Raw genomic sequence first — 20,962 nt, 5'->3', positions numbered from 1 at the left:
CAGAGTGTCTCGTTTCTGTTAAAGTGTAACCTCTTCTCTACTTCTCTGCTATAGATCCAACATCCGCTTCCTCTTCGATAATGCAGTTTCACTAGGTGTGAACTTTATCTCACACTGAGCGCTGAGATATCAACAGTGATCTCTCACACTCGGCTTCTTCAGCACTTGTGAAAACTGGTGTATCTGCCCCGGCAGCCACAGTAAATCTGATCCATGAGATACACTGATGAACTTACCAGGACCTCCAGTAAATGTGTTTGCACGTAAGTGAACTATATGAATAAATGTAAGGGGACATAATATCCTCTAAAAATATACTTTAAATTAAAAAGTTTATCTCTTGTCAAGTTATTAGCTGGTAAAAGAGCTATACAGTTAGATTATTGTATCTAAAAAATACATGACTCCTCCATCTGGTAATCCATTCTTGCAACAGGATTGAGATGAAAACACTCTTTCTTCAGAAACTGCAGTGATTCTGATGCTGGGAAACTCAAGAGAACTGCCAAGCAATGAAGTTGATCCAAAAAAAGAAAAAGGTCCAGCAGAGAGAAAGAAAGCAGTGTGAGGAAAAAACAATAAAACAGGTAGCCAGAAGTAAAGAACCATCTGGGTTGGACTGGGGATCATAAGGGACATATCCCTCAGAAAACCTGGCACTCAGGACCGTGGCTCCGCCCTGGGGGACGTAGAGCGGAAGTAATGAATTCAATAAAGGTGAAAGACCAAGAGAGGAGAATGAGAAAAGTGAAAAGAAAGAATGAAGACCAAAAACGTAGCAACAATGGACACATTTTTGAGCTACACCCTCTTTGTAATATCTCTTTTACACCCTCTATTATTTTGTGGCTTCTTCTATTACTCTGAGGATTGTGGCATGCTCCATGATATTCAAAATAAAACACAAACTGAACCATTGTTTAAAAGATCTATTTATACTCATTTTAATTACAAAAAAGCACAAGCCAAACTTAGAGCTCCTGGCTCCTTGGCCAATATCCAAGCAAAAAGCAAAATTTGAGTGAAACATATCCTCTCTCAATCTGTAAAAAGGTCTGACTTTTAAGTCTAAAATAAATGTGAATCTCACAACAGGCTGCATTGCTAAAGCTGTCATTTGTCTTCTCCTTTGTTCATGTTATCAGTTTGTGTGCTGTTGTTGTTCCAGGAACATCGCTGCACCTGGAGATTGTCTTGACTCCTTCACATACTTCACATTGGGACTTACAGGGCACCAACACGGAAATATACCTTTGCTATCTGTTATTCTTTGTGACATTTATATCTAGCAATCCATCAGGTGGGGGCAGAGTAAGCAATGTTGTAATGGCATCTGTCTCTTTTAGCAGCTGGGATTCTATTTCCGTATCTCTCTTAATTCACCAATCATCAGTTCAGCTTTAAACACGTGGTTTTCTTGGAGCGACCACAGTCTTGGATCCACAGCGAACAGGGTTCAGATGGAGCTGCAGTGTAACGACAGCTGCGAGCTCTCTGATGAATGGCCTTGAACATCCCTCATACAGAGCATCACTATGTGCCTCTATTCAGGGCTAATCAAAAATGATGACCATAATATTTGAATAACTAAATTATTATCTATTTGTCTGTATGATTTTGCATGTCCTGGAAGTGCTGAGGCCATCGCTGGTATAATGTTAATGAATAGAACCGCGGTTTATCTTTGTTCTCTTCTTATCTGTACCTCATGTCCGTACTTAGCCTATATATACATGTTTCCAGCTCAACATTGCAGTGTCCATCTTTTTTCTCTATTTGCCGATGATAACCTCCTTTTCCCCACCATGATGTACAATGAGCTTTGCCAGGTTATTTATTATGGGTGAGAACACACTTTCTGTAAACCAATGGCCAAAAGTGACTTTGTGACAGTGTCTGAGGGCGTGTATGAAATTGTGAATATGTCCGGCTGTCATTGTTTTTCACGGGATTGTTAAGCAAGTACTTAAATTGATGGTGCTTTGCACAGCTTTGTTGCGTGTGAGCAAAAGTCGAGGCAGCATTGCATCTCGTTACAAACAGATGACATGTAGGGTTGTCCTGATAGCTCACCTGGTAAACTGTGCACCACACAGTCTGAGTTGAAACTTCAGTGGCACAGGTTTAAGTCCGGCCTGGACTTTTGTTATAGGTTGATTTTCTAATACAATAGTGTTTCTCTCATTATTTTATTCCAGAGGGCTTATTATACCATTAATAACCCCTGGGAAGCCTATCTGAATTTGTATCTCGATGCAGAGCCGAATGTCCTCTTTATTGGAAATCATGGTTACTTTATGTAACTCTCTTTGCTGGTGTTGGTTATCAAAGTGAAACTGGCAGTTGGTGACCAAAAACAGAGCTAAAAACAAGTAAATATTGGACACTGTGACCAGAAACACTGATTGATTGATAGATAGATTGATTGATTGATTGATTGATTGTTCACTATACCAACTTATCGTATGCCAGCGCTGTGTTTACAGCTTGTGTCTGCCGCCCCAACCCAAAGTTGGCAGAAAATCAGATGTGCGAGTTTGAGTACAACTTCAAGTAAACATCATTATGTATGTAGAGTAAAAACTTGAAACAAAAAGCCCATTCTAGTGGTTTTAGCTCTAGTTAGCTTAACCTACTTTCAATTAACACATGTCTCATTGAAACTGAAATTTGTTGATAAATTTAAGATTTTGAATTGATTTCCATTGTATGTTTTATTTATTTATTTATTTATTTTTTTACTGCTCATAGGTGATTGTGCATACAGTCCAGCATACATAATGACAAAGCTGCCTTGTACTCTATTTTGATTTCTTCATGATGTTCATTTATGTTTTAGTTTGTTTACTCACCTGCTGTATTTGAGTGGTGATTACTTGCTAATTATGTAATTACACAAAACATTATAGGAATGCAAAGCACATCCTGTACTTTTGGTGGGAGAGGTCGTTTTACGGTCACACATGTTCTCACATATAAAGACGACAGCAAGCTCCTGAACACACACAGCATACAGAACACATTTAGACTGAAGGCAGAGGCAGAGTTCATGATGGATGAGTGGCACGGAAAAACATTTGGCCGACTCTCACTTTCAAGAGTAAAAGACTGTGACCTTCTGTGCCCTCTTCATATGCCCAACAGGCTTCTCAGACAGACGGCATCCCAAAAAAATACACAAGCTGAGTCCAGATGATTCATTACGAGCGACTGGATTGGGGACACTTTACATAATCCAAGTGGTTTACGTTACACGACGCAAATGGTGATAAAGTACGAAACTCTGGTTTGTAATTACTCAAATCATTCCAAACCGGATCTAGGACACATAATCAGTGTGAGGGATATTACCCCTGATAATTCAGACAGTGTGCAGTTTGGACCTCTCTGGGTGTATATGTGGCGTCTCAAGAGGCCTCAGTGAAGAATGATAAGAAGGATCTGGCAAATGTTTAAGTTGACAGCTGTGTTTTCCTTTGGGTTCTCGTGTGTTTGCTTCAGGAAGAAGAATCATCGGCACTCTTGCATGGTATGTGGAGGAAATATCTGAAAGTATAGGCACTACACATCTGCAGTGTGTGTGCAGTGACGGCCATGCAGTTAGGAGTGGAAGCGATGGTCTGGTATGTACTACGCATGTGTGTGTTGATGTTTTAGGCAGTTGGACCCTTTTTGACACTCCCACTGTGTGTTAAATGAAATTCCAATGAAGTTTTTCAGGACACGGCTTTGATTTCATCTGTTTTCCTTTGAGAGATTATATTATATAACATTTGACATAATCCCAATTTGTATTTAAACTCTCATCAAATGGATTAAAAGGCCCTGACTGACAGAATGAAGCCACGATTCGCTGCACTGGGTGCACTGAGCTGCAGTACTATACTTCATTGAATTTTTTATTTCTTTTTTTTAAATTGTGCATCCATGTAGTTTTACTGGAGATAATCACTGGATCAGCACTGTTCTTATTCCCTCTGCAAACCTGGAAATGTGCCATATTTCTACTCTGCGGTGTATCCACTAGTAGGTGTTATTTTAAACACTGCACCATACTGTACTGGAGAAACATATTTAACAACTGCTGCAGCATGTGAACAGGGGATAAATCGCCCCTCTCACACTGACTGTACGTTCCCATACATTGTAAATAGTCATCAAAATCTTTGAGGCAAACACTCTCCATGCAGAGGATGAGGAATAAGCACTATTAATAGACTCAAATACTTTATGTTCCTCTGTGTTGCCATGCGAAGCACGTCTCCTCTGCACAGTTTTGTCATTGTCAAAAGAGAGAAGTGGTCTGCTGTAAAAGGAGTCCGAGGAGCTCTTTGCTATTCACCGGACATACTCATAGAAAATGAGCTCCAGAGCCGGAGGGACAGAAAACCGGACTCTTAAAAGAAAACTGAGCCAGAGCACAAGGCAGGGGGAGAAACTCACAGGGTTCATATGCATCTGAATGAGGGAGTAACAAACTGGATTTAAACTGTGATCCTTGGCACGTCTTTTTAATTCATGCAAAGGAGAAAAAAACACTCCAGCCTAGGACTACCAATATCCATTTGTGTCCTCAAATGTGTGTCCCTGAGGGTTTTTGAAACATAATACAAATCTTCACCAAGGGAGCTACTGTGTAAACACTTGGACATTTGTTGTGCATCACCCAAAACAAACCTCAGATACAAATATGTTTTCTACATTTATCATTTATGGTGTGAAAAAACACAAATGGCATAAAACTAATCAAGTCATTTTGGATTAAAGCCTTTGGCTTTTAGTAATCTGTTGGTGAAATAGGAAAATCCAGGCTTTTCAATGTACTAATGAAAAGTGCAGAATTGATCTCACACAGGATAATAAGTGTCCAAATGTTGACTCCTCATAAAAAATAAAGTCAGGTGTGGTCACTAAAGAGCTAAAACCTTTACAAACTAAAGCAATTTCATTGCACTCCAAAACATTTCAGTCATAATCAAGTTTCAGTCGTCTCATACTATACTACACTATAAATTGTTACTGCACCCTAAAACTTAAGCGAACACATATAAACTGTGGCTTTGTCAGTTTCACAACACATACACGTCAACTTCTCACAACACAACCACAGATAGAAATGAGAGGTCAGAGGTCAAGGGGTAAAAGCCAGCTTGGATTAATTACCATTACCTATATAGTGGACATGTATTACCCACAATGCAGTTTGTCACCAAGCAATATATCATCGTGTATAGCAGTGAAAATGTTTTTCATTTTGCTAATGAGTTCAATAGGACTCTAGATCCTATAGGACTGCCTGGATGGTCAGCAGGGAGTATAATGTGTCATTCTTTTTGTCACATGCAAACACTTCTGTTGTTATTTGTGTATTGCAGAACATTTCTCTATCCTGTTGTGTGGGGAAAATTGTACTAGTTGTAAGTTCCTGCAGTAGAAAGAGAAAAAGGCTGCAGTAACACTGCTCAGCACTGTTTCCAATGGCTTTAGTTCATAGCTTTCATTTTTACTATGAGAAATGCAACACATTAATAAAACTTACGTTAATGATGAGAGGTTAGGTGATTCTAGTAAGTTGTGGATGATATTTAACAGTGTGTTTGGAGAGTGTGATGTGTGATGATGTGGGCTGAATATTAAAATCCTTTGTGCGTGTCAGGTCTTTGTTTGCTGGTGTAGTCGACTCACACCCAGTGGGGGATGAGCGGGTGGCAGGTGGTGATGAAAAGCCAAGAAGAAAAGGCTGCTGACACCATGTCGCCAGCTGACAGGCTGCACAGACGAGGCTCGAGACGGCTCCTCGCCATAGTCACATCTTGTTATCATACATCCCAAATTGAGGGACTTGTGTGGGCGTCCTCTGTGCTTTCAGCCACTCGGACACAATAGGGAGCTGCGCCTTGTTTCTGTGCCTCCCAGTTACAGGACATTAAACTGTGTTATTTGAGGGAAGACTTGGCACATGCAGTGTGTACACTGAATCCCCCTCACCCTTTATTTCTGGCTTCCAGTAAACCATCCCTCCCTTGTGTGCTGCCTCAAGTCTTCTGGAGCCAAGAGTCAAACAAGACAGAGTCTGTATGCTTGTTTTATTTATTTATTTAGGGACTAAATAGCAGATGAACATACAACAGTGCTGTTCTGTTCATCGACGGTTCATCGTCTATTTCATTTGGACGTGACTGACAGCGTTTTTGAACAGACGGCGTTCCTCAGGTGAGGAGGGAGAGCTTCCATCTGTGAGGGAGACCATCTGCTGAAAATGTTGTATGTACAATTCCTTAGGAATCCTGTGCAACACTGGGGCCCATTCTGTTGTACAATCACGTATTTGCTGGAGCCCAAATAAGCTTTGTGTTTGTTTCAGTTTCACGAAACAGTTCGATCTGCAGCTTTGGGATCTATTACATTTCTTATTCCCATGACTGAGGTTTACTTGGAAAGTTTGGGTGAGTCAAATATTGAGAGTTGCCTCATGGTACCCATACGGCCCATGAATATTTAAAAGACCTATGATAAATGATGGCATGGAGAAAGGGGAAAAAAGGAGGACACTGATGACTGCAGGCCATCAGATTCTTGGAAACCTCGTTCTAATCTTCAGCCAGTGAAATGATGGATTATTATTATCCTGTTGTTGGATCCATTCCCTATATGGACACAATTTACATGATGAGCTCTGTCATCATAGTACAAAGGTCTGCAGGATACAAATCATATAACAAAATGATCAACCATAGTTTGAAGTATAAAGTATACATATATATGGTCGTATTCAAACTCATAGGAAATTATTTATAGTCCTTGAGCCCTTTGACCTATTTAGGACACATACAATAGATTTATTTGAATCAATCATGTGACATATAATAATGTCCATATCTGTCTCTGGATTATGTAACCTTCCATCCACTAGATCGTATTTATAGCAGCTATTCTCCTTCTGTTTCCACATTGCAATGCATGTGTCCTCACACTGGGAATCTTAAACCCCATACTCCTGCGCTGACCTCGTTTTCTGACGCGCCATAGCTCGATAATGTTTCACCATATCTTATCTCCACAGGGCTTGGTATTGAACCTCCCAGCCACTGTCACAAGTTACTCATCTGGGTGTAGTAGTAGTGGTAGTTAGCAGCATTATTGCACTATTGTTTAACCTGCAGTTTAAACACATGCAGCTGTTGGGGATGCATCAAGTTGTGTGTCGATTGTCTGTTGCCGCTGCAATAGTTTAATATGTTAATCCTCTTTGTTTGATCGAAAACAATGCATTTAAACGTCTACATATGGTCATACAGCGTGATGACATCACTATCACCCTAATCACTGGAGCACAGTACACACTGTTCTTATGTTGCACTTCAATAACATTGTAACAAGCAATACCATTGGTTTTTGATTCATGCAGTCTGCTTTCCTGTCAAGACTCGGCACCTCTATTGCCCACAATGCAACTTATTCTATTTAATTTATTTAACTTATTCTTCTAGCTGTGTAGCTTCTAGCAGCTAAATCCGACATATTTACAGCAATTAATTGTTCTTTTTTTGTATGTTCATGAATATGTGAGGTCCCATTCCAAATAAACCAATAAATAAATAAATAAGCAAACTACAGAGATATAGGTATCTCACTTCTTGCTGTCTAAAATGTTTAATTCATATCCAAGCTGATAGACTTAAAGGGATAGTTCACCCAAAATTCAAATTTCACTCATTATCTACTCACCCTCATGTCGACTAAGAGCTGTGAGAATTTTCAGAGTCCTCCGTGCCTTCTCTGAGTTACGGGGGGGTCTGTGCAGCAGTATTTGTCCATATAATGGTTGTGAATGGATATCACTTTTCTTTGTCCAAAAAGACACACCAAAAAACATCCAAATACCTCCATACTGCTCGTCTGTAATGTCCCTCTTTTATTGAAGCCGTGACATGAGAAACTGTTCTGCCGGTGCAAATCATGCAAGATTTGCACTGACACAGGAAGAGCAGTGAACTGAGACACTGGGAGCATAAAACATATACTTATTTAATTTTTTTAGGAACAATTTCTCATGTTGGGGCTTCAATACAAGAGGGACATTACAGACGAGCAGTATGGAGGCATTTGGATGTTTTTTGGTGTGTCTTTTTGGACGAAGAAAGTTGGTATCCATTGACAACCATTATATGGACAAATACTCCTGCACGGACCCCCCCGTAACTCAGAGAAGGCACGGAGGACTCTGAAAATTCTCACAGCTCTTAGTTGACATGAGGGTGAGTAGATAATGAGTGAAATTTGAATTTTGGGTGAACTATCCCTTTAAGACATGAACTGCTACTCAGTGTCGCCATTTGAATTTGCTGTTTTTTGTTCAGGAAATGTTGTGCAAGGACATCTACCTTTAGTGTACACATTTCATAATGTTACTTCATGTGTTTCCATCTGATAAAACAAACGTTTAAGGCTCGGTTGCACCAGCCAAAGAAGAGGAAGAAAAAAAGCAGCAGCTTGACCGGCAGAATCAGGTTTAAAATTTAAATAGGATAAACCTGTTAAACTCTGCTGCAGATATTTAATGGTCAGTGAGTTTGCAGTCTGACAGCCGGCGACTATGTGTTTTGCAGTGAGGCTTTGGATTAAGGCTGTTGTGGCGCTATATAGAGATAATGAGATCTACTTTCTGAGGATGGACTGAAGGAAAGACCTTGACTTGAACTGAGATGGAACGGCAAACTACCTGAGCATGTTCACACAATGATTTTCATTGTTTCCTGAGGAAGAAAACAGCAGTGATGGAGTCCTGCACTGGATTGGGTTGAAATCCACAAGACCATAACTAAGCCTCAGGTGCAAACCGCCACTGAATTAACACAATTAAAGCTGCTTTAATTATTGATAAATGCAGACCTTTGTTCATTTATAATCACCTTAAAGAAAAAGCTGGTGGGTTTAAGCAGAGGAGGGAAGTAGGTAATCCTTGTAATGCCCGAAAACAGACTTTTGTTGTGACTCAAAATATTAGCCTCTGAAACAAACATTTAGCTCGTTGTGGGTTAGAACAAGTTTCCCTTATTTATTCAATGTTCATTATGTTTACGTACCTTTTCTGTCTGGAAACTATGCGTGACTACACTTTGTCTTTCTCTGGAAATCACATGCAGATTATAATCCTACAACAAAACTTTATACGGTATGTGCATCTCTGCATCCCATGACCCTCTCCATCCACTATGTGATGTACAAACAGATATATGTGCGATCAGTATCCTTGAACACCTATTGACCTTTTTTTTTTTTTTGTCTGTGCCCTCATCTTCAGTATTTGTTTGTTATGATATGTGGGTTCCAGACAGATTGTGTCTAGTTGCATAAGAGGCCCTGACGACGGCCCCCCCTGAGTCTTGCCCCGCACCTCACTGGGGAGGAAGTGTGATGGCAATCAGCTGGCCCATTAACCAATCTGTTTTTACTTTAAATGCCTGAGGCGCTTGTGTTTGCTTTGCCAACACTGAGACACAGTCAGTATCTGGTTTGTGAGCTGGTGGCAAATTGTGGTGACATGAGAAGTGTAGGTCAGGGAAATGTCAAGCTATATAAGTCTGCTTTCCATTAATGAACTGGGCTGGTGTGGACCTTTAATAAATCCTACTAAAACTGAGCATAAAATCAAGCACTATTTTTGGTTTTGCGGATGAGAACCCCCCTGCAGGGAAAAAAAGGAGCATCCAGACGCTGAATTCAGGTCAGCTGGCTTATATGCAGCAGGAAGAGGAACAGTATCCCACATGAGGCACAGCGATAGGACACCCAGCCCCACCAGCTTCCTGATGTCAACACCATAATTAACTGCAATCATCACTATCTGCAAAGTGATCAGAAGAGGACAGAAGGGAGAATTACATAATTTTTGATGTGCTATTTTTAGCATCCCTTGTTCCTTCACACAGTTTATGTCCACAAAATGTTGACTTATCTCCCTTCCTTGTGTGTTTTGGATATTTTTGAAAGGCTGCATTGTTTATGCCCATGTTTACTTTAGCTGGTCCTCTTCCTTATGGCAGCGTTCATGACTGGTAAACAGCAGCTGATGCTAAAGTTGGCTATGTAGTGATAGCAAAACTGACACGTAGCACCTTTAGATCATAAGCAGACACGTCCAGCATCTCTTGACACACTACACAAGTGTCATGTGCCATTTTTGTGAAAATTAGCTTCAGCATTTAGCAAGCTGTTACATACAACAACACAAATGGTAAAGCTAATATCTAGAGAGATGTGATTGGTGTCTCAGTCAGTGAATCAGGCTCCCGTGAGCATCTCAGAGAATAAACTGAACCAAACACCTGCCCAGGAGAGGCACAGAGGATACGTCCATCTGGAGAAACAGCTGTAGTGACGCTCCGCAGAACTCACTTTGGACCGTGTCCATGAATGCACCACGAGCAATCTTTGTTTATCTATCTGCGTCTCTCCTTGTACCCTTGCTCTTTCTCACATTCACACACACACACACACACACACACACACACACACACACACACACACACACACACACACACACACACACACACACACACACACACACACACACCAACACACACTTCGGCAGCCTTGACCCCTGAGGTTTTCCTCGTGTCGTGCTATTTGCCAGATTTACAACGAAGCTGTCATTTCGTATTCTCTGCTACAGCCACTGGGCCTGCAGGCGGGGGACTGTGCAGGATGACACTTCAGTTGTGTTCAGCTTTTGCTAGACTGCACAGACATGCTGCCGAATCTGTGCGAGCATACACTGCAGACAATGGTTTACAAGAAATGCAAGGCAAATTCTGGGGTATGGGGTAACATAAATATGTGATTTTATTGCATACAGTAGTAGGCAAATATTGATCTTGTAAAAACACAGTGAAATACTATATTACCTCACACACAGAAGTCCACTGACGCTGCTGCAGTATGTAATCACTGAAACATACCTGATATACCTGAACTATCGTGACGATGACCAAACTACTTGACATACTGTAGCTGAGAGAGCATTTTTGATACTTAGAATTGGACATTAAAAGCCATCTCATCCCTGTTCATCAGAACTTTTCAGCTCCTATCCATGATCTTCATCATCATATAGCATTTGGCCATTTCCCATTGAATTATACAGTTGATTTTTTTCTTAATCATGTTGAAACTGAAAGCTAAAAGACTTAAAGGAGATCATGTAATATATTTGAAAGCTTGTGAAGAGCTATAGATGTATCTTAGATGTTTTTTTTTTTTAAAACTGACTTAATTCTTATTCACATGGTCCAATTCAGAGCAACAGGAGGAAAAAGCTCACACACTGATCAAAAATGGGAATGTCCACCAGAGATTGATGGATGCAGCAAACATTTAATGGTCCATCAAAAACAACAAAAAAGTGCAAGCATGGTGATAAAATAAAATAAAGAAACAAAAACAACGAAAACGTTTCGGCCTACACAGCCATCTTAAGTCTGTCTTAAGGGGCAAATCACACACCTGTGCTGGGTGGATCCATACATGTTCCAGGGCCACATCTTGTACCACAGGGTGAAACCTGAGACTATTGAAACAATTAAAGTATAATAAAACCTGGTACACCCTGATTTAGTTACTTTTAGCGACTAGATATGCAAAACATTCAAGATCAAGTACAAGAAATACACAAGAGAAAACATATAGGAGCATACAGAGAAACATTTCAAGACATACAGTATAAGACACGACAATGTATCAGAGGCGAAAATAATAATTTCAATATCTATTTTTTTTAAATTACAGTAAAACACACGTGGCGACATCTGGCGCATTTTCCCTCTACAGATACAGTCAGTCAATGTAGGGTTGGGTGGTCTTTTCTCCCCCTTACGTGTCCTCAAAAAAAGAACATACAGTATGTTATCAGAATAACTGTATGTTATCAGAGAACCAACATACGGTGCCAGAAGTCTGGAGTACACAAAGGACAACCACGCCTCGCGACGCATCAGATATGATGTTTCTTTGCACGGTTGTTTGTGCACAGTTGTGAAACAAACTGGAAGGTGATTGGTAATAAATAATGAAGCTGAAAATCTGACCAGAGCTCAGGCCCTCGCTGGTGTCACCTCTACTATCTCTATGTTTACCTTCTGTCAGTGGTCTGAAGAGGGAGAACCCTGGTAAACCATTAACCATTACATGACTACACCTAAGCAGCAACATGTCAGTGCTTTATGTTAGAGTTGACATAAGGTTATACTGTAGGTGTGACACAAATGCAGTGCAGTGATAAATGATATATTTAATCACATAGTTTTATTAATTATGTTTAAGAGGACTAAAAAAAATCAATTCATTTTGACTGACCAGACTGAACAGCTTCACATCAGAACTGCAATTTGATCAAATGAATTGTATGTTTGTATAAAGTTGGCTAAAGAATAAAATGTCTGTTTGAAGAGCATGTCACCCAAACACATGCAAGGACTAATCCTGTCTTCTAAAAATAGCTAACCCAGATTATCCCATCAGCACAGCAAGGAACCAAGGAATGAATTGATCTGCAAACCAATGCAGAAATGCTCATCCTGAATGAATCTGCAAAGCATCCAACATATTTTATTCGCTCTACCTAAAGCATCTGCTCCTGGCGACTGAAGCAGTGGCAGAGTTTATGGAAAGTTTGTGGTCTTGGTGAGAAACTGAAAAAGTCAGCACTGACTGGAATAAAGAGTCATGATTATTCCAGTAGCCAAAACCAACTTTCCTCCCCAAGAGTTTCAAACCCACAACAGGAACAGATGCAAGTTTTTCCAAAGTAAAATCAATCAGACGTTCCTTTCACACCTACGCTCACCATCTTCCAACTTCTGCGCAAGATACTGGACTTTATTCAGACTGTAGTTGCAGCATTGTCACGTAACATATTGGGTAAACTTCCTTCTACTGGAATAGATAGATCATAGTCAATGGCTGCTACTGCCAGCTTTCAGGACAAACTGGATAAAACAGGTTTTTGAAAACTAGTTTCCTCTCTACGGTCACTGAAATATAGTCCCTGAAATGTCTAGGCTACTAACTGACATGGGAACAAACTGTTGTCACATCAGAGGACTGTAATAGCTGTAATAATCTCACCAGGCATGTTGTAAATAATGGCTTCATTTTGGCATCAGTTTGCATTGGAGCTTGAGGAACATATTTGCTAACGTTACATGTGCTTCATGTGTGTGATGTGCATCACCTGTCATGGGACTTTGAGAATCTCTTCCATCTCCAGCCTGTTGAAAGCTGATGAGGGCCACTAGCACTGCTGCTGCACTTTATCACCTCATCACCCCTCGCAGCCACAGCAGCAGACATTTCCTCTCCTTCGGAGGGTCTCATTGAAGCTATTTGGGCTATGCTGGACTATCAAAGGCGTGATCTCCTTCTATATGTTGCTGTTTACACTGAAGGAATTTCCTTCCTCGTGTACATGGCGCCAGACAAGTGCTCCTTTGAAATGATAGGGATTCTTTTGAAATATGGACAGTAGCGGTGCGGTGACAGATGTTTCAGTTTTCTGATAAGTGCTGACCCCTTGTTTTTGTCTGTTTCCCTTAGATGCCTTTATCTTTGCGTTTTTCCAATGAGAACAATGTACAGTGTTTGACCACAAAAAGGGGTTTGATGTGTTTCCAGACTTGTAATATCAATTTGTAACATCAGATCAAGTACTCCCAGGTGACTGCAGTGGACAAGTCAAAAAAGGTTAGAGTTATGCTGTTTGTAAATCAATCGACTCAGTCACATTTTATTGTTTCGGAGGTCTTATGTAACATGTTACGTAACTGTTGTGATACCTTCAAGGCCAACATTTTTATTTTGGGATCTATTCTGTACTGAGCAGACGTTTACATTCTATATAAAATGCAAAAACATATACATACACATACACATAAATACATATTCAGCATCTGCATACTGTATGTATTTATGACACTCAATATAATACAATGTGTTGTTAAAACTAATAAATAATGAACGTGGGCGACATATTAGGCGTGTGCTCTCTATACAAATTTTCCACAGACTGGCATGTGTTTTTATGGTAATGGGGATGAAGTCAGCTTCACCAGGGAGGTTATGATAGAACTCTTGTCAGTCTGTCTGTTGGTCAGCAGGATTACAGAAAAGTGCTCAACTAGTTTGTATCAAACATAGTGGAGAAATTGTGCATGTTGAAGATTCAGATTGTTGAATTTGAATATATATAAATATATATGTTGTTAGTTGTTGTATGTGTTCTGCACTTTCTCCAATTTCCACTATGTTTTTCTTGCTTTTAAAAAACTAATTCAATAAAAATCACATTGAATTCCAATCAAAATAAAAACACATTTTACTCCACTGGTGGATTTTTTGTGTGTATTTACAGTCACAGTATCTTCAAGAACTTCCACATAATTTCCAAGGAGGAATGATGACTAAAGGGTAGATTAAGTAATCTTCTAATAGCTTGTGTAATTCAATACAGATGTAAACCAGACCAAATATTAGATCTTTAATGTCTAATCTAAAACAAACACAAACACACCTTGGGTGCAAATAGCGGTCACGGTCCAACATGTTGAATGTATTGACCACAGCAAAGAAAAGCCAGTTGAGTTGAGTTTTTTCTTTTTTCAAAATAAAATCACTCATGTCGTCAGGATTTCTTTTTTATCAACATGAACAGCTGAACGGAAAAAATTTGCCAGAGCGTCATCCCACTTCTGCACTTCCCTACCTTCCCAAGCACCAGCTAACAGGTGGTAATGTGAGAGACATGCCGTCCTGCAGCTCTACAGGAAACCCTACTCCCCTGGGTAACGCTAGCCAGCATACCACCGAGAAAGCACAGGAGCATGAACAGAAATCCGGCCCACGGCTGGATTAATTTGACTGTGGTCAGGAGCGATGAAAGGGGGAAATCAGTGGATAACAGCGGCGACATTAAGAGGAAGAAGAAGACCATAAACTTTTTTTTCAGCCTGAGTGACTGGGAAAAAAGGGACAAAGGATGGGAGGAATGAGAAAGTGAATGAAACTGACTGTTGTTGTCTATTCAGGCAAGACGTTTCTCCACCTCAAGAAGTTTGGCCCTTTGCGTGTGTGAGAAAAAGCGAGGGACAAAAAGTGAAAGAACGCGAGTCAAAAAGTGAACAATGAAGTGGACATAGAAATGGCTGGGACTGGTACAGGTCTGGCAGACTCTCACTAAGCCTCATAGTCACACTGAATAGACTCATTCTTATCAGTGTGGCCAGCAGAGCAGCAGCAGGAGGAGGTGGTGCTGAAGTTCTGTGTAGGTGACCTAGATAACGTTATTCCTATGCTGCACAAGCCAAGTGGGGCAGCCCCCAAAGGTGGCACACCCCTCCGCTATCAGCCCCCTTTTTCTGTCTGTTATCAATGGCAAATACTGACATGCGAGTTAGGAGATAGCAGTCAGAGGGACCTCATGCCAAACAGCTAAAAACAGAACATCAATACCTTGTGTTATGTCACACGTTTTTGGCATGGGCAATGTTTGCTACAATCTCACACTCAAACTTGGCTGTCTGATTAAAGGAGTACGATTTTTTATGCCCACAACAGTGTTCCAACCTGAAAATCCAGAAATACAACAACAAAGAAAGTGTTTCATGCCAAAACAAACTCGTTTAACATCAAACATTTAGAAGGAACCCGTGTATGTCCGAGTTGACCTGGATAACCCTGTTGCTAGCAGCTGTTTATATCTCCTCGGATACACATGGTTAAATTCTCAGGGTAATGGGCCTTACCCTCACCACCAACCAACCTGTATACGCTGCTAGTGCAGTGACAGGGAGGTGATCCCTCACTGGCTTCCCCACAGCTCAGGCATTTTTTGACAAGGGGAAACATTTCCTCATAAGAGACAGGCTCACAGACTTAAAGGGATAGTTCACCCAAAATTCAAATTTCACTCATTATCTACTCACCCTCATGTCAACTAAGAGCTGTGAGAATTTTCAGAGTCCTCCGTGCCTTCTCTGAGTTACGGGGGGGTCCACACCGCAGTATTTGTCCATATAATGGTTGTGAATGGATACCAACTGTCTTCGTAACAAAAAGACACACCAAAAAACATCCAAATACCTCCATACTGCTTGTATGTAATGTCCGTCTTGTATTGAAGCCCCGAAATGTGAAATTGTCCCGAAAAAAATTAAACAAGTCTATATTTCAAGCTCAATACAAGACGGACATTACATACGAGCAGCATGGAGGTATTTGGATGTTTTTTGGTGTGTCTTTTTGTTACGAAGACAGTTGGTATCCATTTGCAACCGTTATATGGACATGCACTGCTACGCCGAGACCCCCTGTAACTCAGAGAAGCCACGGAGGACTCTGAAACTTCTCCCAGCCCTCAGTCGACATGAGGGTGAGTAGATAATGAGTGAAATTTAAATTTTGGGTGAACTATCCCTTTAAATTCTCAGGGCCTTACCCTCACCACCAACCAACCTGTATACGCTGCTAGTGCAGTGACAGGGAGATGATCCCTCACTGGCTTCCCCACAGTTCAAGCATTTTTTGACAAGGGGGAAACATTTCCTCATAAGAGACAGGCTCACAGACTTAATTCTCAACAATAAATAATGCTGAACCCAGAGCGGATGTTTCACAGCACACAATGTAGGCCTAAAGAGTTACTGTCAGACACTGAATATGTATGCTCCATGAGTTACTATAATTACTTCTGGCAAAAAAAGTAAACTCCAAACATGTCTTGTGGTTTTGTCACGTCGCCACAAAATTTCAATTTTCAGTCCTTCTTCTCCCTGAGTTGTGTCAGCAAGGCATCTTGTTACTTGTGCACATAATGGTATGGTAATTTCCAGCTAACTGTTGCTTAGCTACTTTGGAGCAACTGACAACACATACAAGGACATTTGTTTGGAATAAAAACCGATGAGTAATGGGTTAGCAAGAGCAGCAATAGGTACAATGACTGAAAATGTCATCAACAGCAAACAAGCACAAGAGCAAGACACGCAGAGCAAACACCCAAAAGAAGTGTGCCCATTTGAAATGCTGCTGCCCAAAGCTTATAAAGTACAGTGGAAAAATCCTGCATCACTGCTTTGCCCAATGATGTAATCAATATGAGTAAGCATCTTGAGGATTATGGCTTGGTAACACACAGAGAGTACTGCTGGGAAGCCAAAAACAGAAAATGCACAGTCAACATTTTCAAACCACAGGAATGATGAATGAATGACACGTAAACAGATGTTGTGCATTGCATTGCGTGTCAGTGGATGGCACATATGTCACAACAGTTTGTACTGACCCGTACTAATCGTCAGAGATAGATAGTCCTTAACAAGGATTATCCCATAATCTCATTAAAGTTACAGCTACTGTATGTAAAGTTGCCATACGTAATACAGATTCACACTGATGCAGAGGAGAACACACTTGTCAGGTTAAGTGTTTTTTTAATCTATTTATAGGCTACTCACTGAAAAGTGTGATGTGTGACCGAGAGTGGCAAACTTTTTTCCACTCTTGTTTTTGTAGGGATCAGTTCGTTGAAGTTGCTACATCTAACAACACATTAGACCATCAATTTGGCATCTAAGGACCAGTTTGCAGGATTTAGGGGGATCTTTTGGGGGGAAAAAATGTATGTAATATCCATATGTATGTTTTCATAAGGCTAAAGGTACCTGAAACTATTGCTATTAGGTTGGAATTACAGTAGCTCCTTATATCTACAGAGCAGGTCTTTTACCATGGAGGCCACTGTGATGCACCACTATGTTTACTACAGTAGGTCAAACTGGACAAATGAAACATGTGAAATGTGGCTCTATAAAGGGCTTTTTGCAATTTTATATCAGATGGTGACTACTTTAGATTCTCTTTCTTGCCTGAAAAGGGAGGGGTGAAGGCAGGGGGTATTTAGCTGGGTGATGGTCCTCTTTCACCATATGGTCCACCATATTGCATCACTGTGTTTCAGCCTAGAATCGACAAATGAAACACTTGCTCTAAGGCCTTTCAAAGTTTTTGGTTAGCTAACAGCCAGTGTGAATTCTCCTTCATGCTTAAAAAGGGAGGGGGAAAGAATTAATTTTGAGGCTAGCTTGGGATATCAGTTAATGGACAAGATTAAAATAAATATTTGTGCTTATTTGCTTTTCCTCATGAGAAATTAAATAGAGTTGGCCCACCTCATTAATGTGTACTTTAACTTTGTTTATTGACAGAGCCCATGTTTGGCCACTAGCGTCATCTCCGTGGATTAACATGTGAAAACACCGTTGTTGATGTTTGAGGCAAATATCCTGTCGTCCAAAAGTGTCTTGGCTGCAACCATAGCAGTGAAGGTTTATGTTTAGTCTATGCATTTTTGATAAATTTGAACAAATTTTCAAGAATTCACTCTATAAACAAAGTTGTCATACAATGGGTCTTCCTTCAGTGTTAAGTTACTGATTGAATTAGGCCTAACACACTGGAGGTTTCAGAGTCAACATAGGGTGATAAGTGATTGTGAACCTGCATACACAATGTGCTTTAAAAGGCTCAGTCCATAAAATGTAATATATTGTATTTGTTGAAATCAGATCTACTGTATCTCATGCATCATATTGCCGCGTGAAAGGTTGGAGTGTGTTGAAACCTTTATTTCCTTATGAAACATTAAGTAGAATAAAATGAATGACACCTCTGTCATAATAGACTTCACATCTTCCCGATAGGTCAGTGAAACACACATCCAGCGAAATGGATGTTGACATAAAAGGGCAATGAATAGTTAAAGGAGGAAATTACAGAGGAAATTTGCTGCTGAAATGTTTACATAGAGCCATTCTTACTCTCAGTTTGAAGAATGCTTAGTGCTAAGTGGAGGGCTTCCTGAGCTCTGTCTCCGAACCGGTGACTTCTAGTTTCTGTAGGCTACGTGAGCATGAGGGGCTTTGTTACCACAGCAGATATGAAATGAATATGCCATTCATATTGCCTCTGTGCTTTATCTTCAAATTGTGTTTTCAGAAAGTAACAGCAGCGAATTGCAGGAAACAACATTGATCCACATCCATGTTGACGCCTGAAGGCGATGCTGCAACCACAAGAGAACACCTCCTCTCACAGAGCTTTTGTCTTCTCACCAGCATCCCCTTTTCTTGCATTCATTTCTTTTCTGTGTCTTTGTCTTGATTGAAGGACTTGTGATATACAAAGGCATTTTTAATGAAATTAATTAATAAGGTGTTAAACCAAAAGTGAGCCAGGTTTTTTTTTTTAGCAGTTAGCACTCCCCGCCCTCGTCCCTACGTCACCACATTCACGCGTATCTCTTGGCTGCACACACACAGAGGACCGCCCCTTTATGCCGTTCTCTCTCCTCATTGGATAAAGGTTGTAGGATACAAGGAAAGTTTTCTCCTCGGCTTACAGCAGAGCAGAGTGACTGACAGACCCGTGTTTCAGACCAAACACTCTATAGAAGTGACTGCTGTCGGAAGATACAACTATTTAAGACTTGTATTAACACAAATATTCCGCTTACTTCTGCTTTAAGTAGGCTACCAACTGTGTGATGTTACTGTCTGTGGTCCCTGGCTGCCCCCACTTTGAATAATGGTGTCCTCGATTCCCTGACAGATTCACAAATCGATCAATAACTCTGCTGAATTCTTGACACTGGGTTCAGGAATTGCGAAAACAATGTCACCACATCATATTGCCACATGAAAGGTGGAAAGTGTGTTGAAACCTTTATTTTCTTATGAAACATTAAGAAAGAATAAAATGAATGACACCTCTGTCATAATAGATTTCAGATCTTCCCGATAGGTCAGTGAGACACACATCCAGCGAAATGGATGTTGACATAAAAGGAATGTTTTCCTCAAACGACTATTTGTAAGTTTAATCTTTAAATTTTGATTAAGAGAATACATTCTGAGGGTACCGGGGGTGGGACTAGATAAGCTTTTGCTTCTCCCGCTTTCCCTTTCGGCCATGTTGCTTTATTAGGCTACTTAAACGAGATTAAAAGAGATGATGTGTGATGAAGTCTGATTTAACTAACATGCCCGAAATAAATAAATAAATAAATCTGCTGTAACATGATGTTTTCTCGCCAGTTGCAGGTGGTGATTGTTGCCGCCTTGGTCAATGTTGCATTCACAAGATAAGGTCATAATATAGCTACCATCTGAGCTGCTCTATATCATCATAGACAAAGTGGAGTCTACACTTAAAAAAGTGATGGGGTGGGCTGAGGCTAGCTGCTTAGCATGCTAATTTCAGGTCGAGAAAAGACACAAAAGTCGCAAGTTAACATCAGTGTATTACTCAGTACGTTTACATGACACTTGAAAAAACCGAATTATTGCCTTAATCCGACTATAACTGGATAACTGAAGTGCATGTAAACACCTTAGTCCGACTGAAATCGGAGTTGAGAACTCCGATTAAGACACCCAGATAATGCGATTGGAATTCGATTTTCTCCGTCATGTATACACCTTAGTCGGAGTGTAACTGGACAATGCATGTGCGCATGCTCCACAACCGTAGAGACGGCACAAAGTGGAGCAGAGAAGCCGCCCGAACCCGGCAAAGTAAAGAAAAAAAAACCAACGTCAGCGCAGATTCAATGCATTTCATACACAGCGCGACCAGCCAGATTGTTTTATTAGAGAGAGAGAGAGAGAGAGATAGAGAGAGAGAGAGAGAGAGAGCGAGAGGAAAAAAGGAAGCCCGTATCCTATTCTCCGCGCATCCAGCCCAGACTGACGCGTCTGGTCGGGAACTGCAGTTGAGAATTTATTAATAAGCTTACTAAGTTGTTTATATTCAGTTTTTTACGAGGTGACAGAAAAGTCAACAGTGGGGCGTATTAACCCGCTGAAACAACGGGTGACGCCGCATGAGGGGGTGGACCCCGTCAGTTATTCGA

Source organism: Trachurus japonicus, chromosome 20 (genome assembly GCF_045865225.1).
Source record: "Trachurus japonicus isolate A0001 chromosome 20, Traja_1.0".
Lineage (NCBI taxonomy): Eukaryota > Metazoa > Chordata > Actinopteri > Carangiformes > Carangidae > Trachurus > Trachurus japonicus.
The sequence above is the reverse complement of the archived record's forward strand: the minus strand, read 5'-3'. Positions refer to the sequence as shown.